This window comes from Lathamus discolor, chromosome 2, assembly GCF_037157495.1.
Source record: "Lathamus discolor isolate bLatDis1 chromosome 2, bLatDis1.hap1, whole genome shotgun sequence".
Lineage (NCBI taxonomy): Eukaryota > Metazoa > Chordata > Aves > Psittaciformes > Psittacidae > Lathamus > Lathamus discolor.
In genome coordinates, this window is record NC_088885.1 from 27655759 (window position 1) to 27661422 (window position 5664).

At 41.5% G+C, this 5664-nt stretch overlaps 1 long non-coding RNA gene across 1 annotated transcript; it reads left to right on the plus strand.

Moving 5' to 3' along the window:
- Positions 1–416: 416 nt before the first annotated feature.
- Positions 417–4310, plus strand: LOC136009145 (uncharacterized). Its single transcript, XR_010610358.1, has 3 exons — positions 417–501; positions 1169–1308; positions 4134–4310. It is a non-coding gene; the product is annotated as an uncharacterized LOC136009145 (long non-coding RNA).
- Positions 4311–5664: the final 1354 nt, after the last annotated feature.

A 5664-nucleotide genomic window follows, 5' to 3' on the forward strand; every position in this document is an offset into this window, starting at 1 on the left:
AAGAGTTTTCTCACAAGAAGGTATTCAAGACCTAAAAAAAAAAAAATCAAGGTAAACGTAAGGTGCAAATTTTTACTCATGATGTTAATCAACAGCTGGAATAATTTGCCAAGAGAAAACCAGATTTTTCCATCCCTTGCAGCATTATAGATAGGAACTCCTTCAGGAAATAGGAGAACTTACCATTGTAGCTTTAAAATGATTTAACCTTTCCATCTGATCCTCTTTGTTTAATATGACTTGTAATTAGCTTCTGTGGGCTTCAGTCAGAGGTGCCTGTTCAGAAGTACTTGCCAACAACTATTCCTTTGGTATGCATACATGGAAATGCTCAAAGCCCTGGGACTCACTCTGGGTATAAGTGAGGCCAAGCCACTCACTTACAGATCAGGAGGGCGAATTTTGTTCTATAGGACATACTCGTCATGCGTTAAAAGCAAAGGCAGGTTTTGCTGTGCTTGCTTCAGAGGAGTTGTATAGCTTTATCCTGGAAAGAGTGAGGTAAGTGCTGTTGATAGGTTTGTTGTTGATGATGGTTGTTCTACACTGTGTCAGAGGTGATACTATGTTTTCTTTCTTAACACTGAGCAGGACTGAACTCAAGTTGAGGTCTAGAACATTTTCTCTTGAGATTCTGTTGTAACAAGAAAAGATTTTAAAATGTATCAATTTTTTTCACTATCTGCATTAAGTCATAGGCTCCTAAGTGGAAGTATTAGCCTGACTTTGTTACCTGTGAGACTGAGGCTGATGTTCTCCGAGTTGCTGAGCCACAGAAAGTATAGTTAGAGCTCTACATTGCTTTACATTGCTTTCTATGTGAATTGGTTATACATGGGAGCCCCCAGGGGCACACAATTCGGAGGGACATTTGCTGCCTCCAGAATGTATTGAGATTGCTTGTTTTTTTCAGCTATCTTTGTTATAAAAAGTTGTCACAATGTTTAGGTTTATTTTCTCATTTCTGTACTTCTTAGTGCTATTGAACCTGCTGGAGAGACAGATTTGTTTAATTTTTTAATGATTATCATTTACACTGATGACTTTCCAAAAAAAAGAAAACCCCGATAAAAAACCAAAATGCATAAGACTATTGACTAATGTTGTGAGTAGTAATTTGTGTCCTTTTGTAAAGGTTACAGCTGTATCTGTGTTGCTTACATGTTAGGCTGCAGACTGGAAACCTGATTTTAGGAGCAAAGCAGAAGCGGAGTATGTGTTACTGCGAGGACAGACTGGAAATTAAAAAGCTGTGACAGACAGTCCAAGGGTGCTTTCCTCCTGCTTCTACTGTCAAGTTAATAGGCGGTAAATCACAGGTTCTTCATTCATCCACAAGCTTTCTTGTTGATGTCTTCTTTTTCCCAAATCATTTCAAACCATGGAAGTCCTCTCAAAGATGTCATCGTAATAAAAACCCTGTATTTTGAATGTTTTCCCTACTATCTAGTCAGAAATAGACCAGACACAAGTAGAATATTTCCAGCCAAAAGAGCATGACAGAAGAATATTGCCTGCAATGATATTAAAGCAAATATCTGTATGGATGCAACACTTCAAACAAATTATTCTAAACAGTTCGTTATTCATCTATTTGTAGCACTCTGCTCTCACACTTCCTCTCATCATTAACCTTTCAACTTTAATATTGTGTAAGACACTTTGCCATCTGATTGCTGGGCAGTTCTTCCTTGACATAATGTGGAGTTAGTACTTCACACATCTACCAAAATATTGTGCCTGTGTATTTAAGATGGAAATACAATATCATTTGACATATAATTAAACTTCTGGTTGCTATTCCATTGGAATAAAAGGCTCTTTTGTTCAGAGATGGATCACAATTGGGAATTTCCTCTGTTTCCAAATCCTAACATGGTGACATACTGAATAACAGTGAATCTGCTTGGTGTAGGTCGTAGGGCAGATATCCCTGTGGTGCATTAGGAGATGCTAGGGCTGTAAATCTACATCTAGATTAGGATATTAAAAGTATCCAGGTCTATTTGTTGGTAAAGAGACCAATAGGCATGAGGTACCCTGCCCATGTAAACTCTCTCACCTTACTAAACAACATGGCTGGGCACAAACTCCCTGCTGGGAACGGCCCTCAAGGCATTCAAACTCTGTAAGTGTACTTAGAGATGGCCCAGGAGAGTGCTGGCTGCTACAACCAAGAGCAGGGCAGATCATGTGAACACTTTGCCAACACAGAATTTGCCAGTTTCCTGGTAATAGCCCCTGGCACTGCAGAACTGCATGTTTAGTGTGATTTCCATGCTAGTTTCACACCAGTCCTTCCTATTTAGCTGTAGACTTAGTTCACCACATCCAAAATTAATCTCGTCTGACAAATCATAGAATCATAGAATAGTTAGGGTTGGAAAAGACCTCAAGATCATCTAGTTCCAACCCCCCTGCCATGGACAGGGACACCTCACACTAAACCATCCCACACAAGGCTTCATCCAACCTGGCCTTGAACACTGCCAGGGATGGAGCACTCACAGCCTCCCTGGGCAACCGATTCCTGTGTCTCACCACCCTAACAGGAAAGAATTTCTTCCTTATATCCAATTTAAACTTCATCTGTTTAAGTTTTAACCCGTTACCCCTTGTCCTGTCACTACAGTCCCTGATGAAGAGTCCCTCCCCAGCATCCCTATAGGCCCCCTTCAGATACTGGAAGGCTGCTATGAGGTCTCCACGCAGCCTTCTCTTCTCCAGGCTGAACAGCCCCAACTTCCTCAGCCTGTCTTCATACGGGAGGTGCTCCAGTCCCCTGATCATCCTCGTGGCCCTCCTCTGGACTTGTTCCAACAGTTCCATGTCCTTTTTATGTTGAGGACACCAGAACTGCACACAATACTCCAGGGGAGGTCTCACAAGAGCAGAGTAGAGGGGCAGGATCATCTCCTTTGACCTGTTGGTCATGCTCCTTTTGATGCAGCCCAGGATACGGTTGGCTTTCTGGGCTGCGAGCGCACACTGAAGCCAGCTCATGTTCATTTTCTCATCAACCAGCACCCCCAAGTCCTTCTCTGCAAGACTGCTCTGAATCTCTTCTTTGCCCAATCTGTAGCTGTGCCTGGGATTGCTCCGACCCAGGTGTAGGACCTTGCACGTGTCGTGGTTGAACTTCATAAGGTTGGCATCAGCTCACCTCACAAGCGTGTCAAGGTCCCTCTGGATGGCATCCCTTCCCTCCAGCATATCAACCGGACCACACAGCTTGGTGTCATCGGCAAACTTGCTGAGGGCGCACTCAATCCCACTGTCCATGTCAGCAACGAAGATGTTAAACACGACTGGTCCCAACACCTATCCCTGAGGGACACCACTCGTTACCCATCTCCAGCCGGACATCGAGCCATTGACCACAACTCTTTGTGTGCGGCCGTCCAGCCAGTTCTTTATCCACCGAGTGGTCCATCCATCAAATTGATATCTCTCCAACTTAGAGACAATCTGTGATTTGAATAATTAAAAGTGCCACCTTCACTAGCAGAGCACGGAGGGGAAGGCTGGATGGTCAGGAGGATTTGAGACTGAACACCAAGAGGTCTAGGCACATTTTGTTGTTTGTACAGACCAGGAAATACTGGGAAAGAGGGTAGTTTTTGATTAGATATTGGGAGGAAATTCTGCACTATGCGGTAGTGAGACACTGGCATAGGTTGCCCAAAGAAGTTGTGGCTGCCCCAGTCCTGACAGTGTTGAAAGCCAGGTTGGCTGGGGCTTAGAACAACCTGGTCTAGTAGAAAATGTCCCTGCCCATGGCAGGGGAGGAGGACGTAGATGATCTTGGGGTCCCTTCTCACCCAAACCATACTGAAGTCCACATACATTACCTACTGAGAGCAAGCAGTGCCAGAACATCCACTAATTGCACAGTTTGGGAGTACAGTATACACAAAACAGTAAAGGGAATAATGAAGTAGGCCAGAACATGGGATTTTGTAGGATAGATGCACTTCTGTTGCCCCTATGCCTTCTGTACTTACTTAAGGGTTTTGGTGTGGGGTGTTTTGATTTGGTTTGTTTGTTTTGGGGTTGGTGTTTTTGTGTTTGGTTTTTAATTGTTTGTTTGTGTGGTTTTTTTATTTTGTTTTTCCTGTTTGTTTTGCTTTTAGGGTTTTCAATTCCCCACCAACAGTTCATCAGCAAAATCCAGGTTGGCAATCTGTGATGCTCGGAAATGCACAAAAGAATATATCAATGACCAGTATTTAATGGAGGTTGAATAAACAAATACACAAAATAATTGTGATTGTCTCCTGACAAATGGAAATAACAGAGGAGTGAATTTCAGCAGGCTTTACTTTTGGCTGAGTCCAAGCAGATTAAATTAAATAGGTTCTGCAAAAAAACAAATTAAAAAGCAAACCAAAAACCAACCTCTGCCAAGGCTGTTTACATCATTACTGCGCATATGTTAATATGGATTTGTATTTTGGATTTGAAGACTACAATCTAAGATGATCACACACACAAAAAAAGTTATAATCCCAAGGCATTTTTCTAGGTTGTGCTTTTTGTCCATGTCAGATAGTGTACTATATGCTGTTTGGATTTGGTACTTTGAAAATACCTCTTAATTATACCTTAGAAGTTTAGTTATTACTAAGTAATTCTTGTACCTATATTGCTAGATGTGAACAGAACCTAAAGAAACTGAGGAATATGCTGACAATGAAGAATAACTATGCTTCTGGCCAGTACCTTTTGGAGAGTTAAAAAAACCTCTGTCGAGAGAAAGGCCGCTAGTCACCATTACCAAATAAATGCAGGAAGTCATACTTCACATGGAACTAGAATAACACAAATGACACAGTGAAACACCAGCTAATAACTGCAGCCATTCTGCTGGGGGCAAGTAATTGAGAGACACAGGAAGCAGTTTGAGGAATGCCAAAAAATACATCATTATTGGCTATTTGATGGGACGTGTCAAAAAGCCACTGTCAGATACAAATTGAGACAGATTTGAATAGATGTAACTGTAGCAGCTTGGACAATATTCTACAGATGGAGAGCTGATGCTCAGGAATGACATATGCAAGGAAGACATTAAGGTATTTACACTCCATTTTAGCTCTGTATACATTAACTGTGAACAGCTTAGATGTGAAGTCTCAAGTCCCAGTGAGACAATGTGATGTACTATATGGGCTTTGCAGATTGCTGGGTCATCTCCTTCTATTACAAGTCTATAATGGCCAATACTGAATGAGAGGATTGCAAAGGAGACACAAATTCTTACAGTCTCATAATAACTCCATTCACTGCACTAGACTGTATTGTGTATTGACTTCAATTTTAGCTTACAGACAACAGCGGTAGAGGAAAATTTGCTATGAATATGGTGTTATTCCACCTAGGTGTTCTTAGCACTGAAAATAGGAAATAAAACTTTTTTCCTGGACCACTATTAGATTATTTTTATTCTTATTATGAAACAGAAATACAACCCAAGCTTTTACAATTGTATTTTTTGCAGCTTCCCATGTTTGATACTACTTTAAAATCAGTCTTGCTTGGGTTTGACTGTATGCCATGTATTTTACTTCTGTGGTTAGCCTCATTGCACTTGCGGTGGTGTGAGTAATTCACAAAAATAATACCCCTAAGTATACCCAGGAGCAGTAGCATGGGCCTGTTACT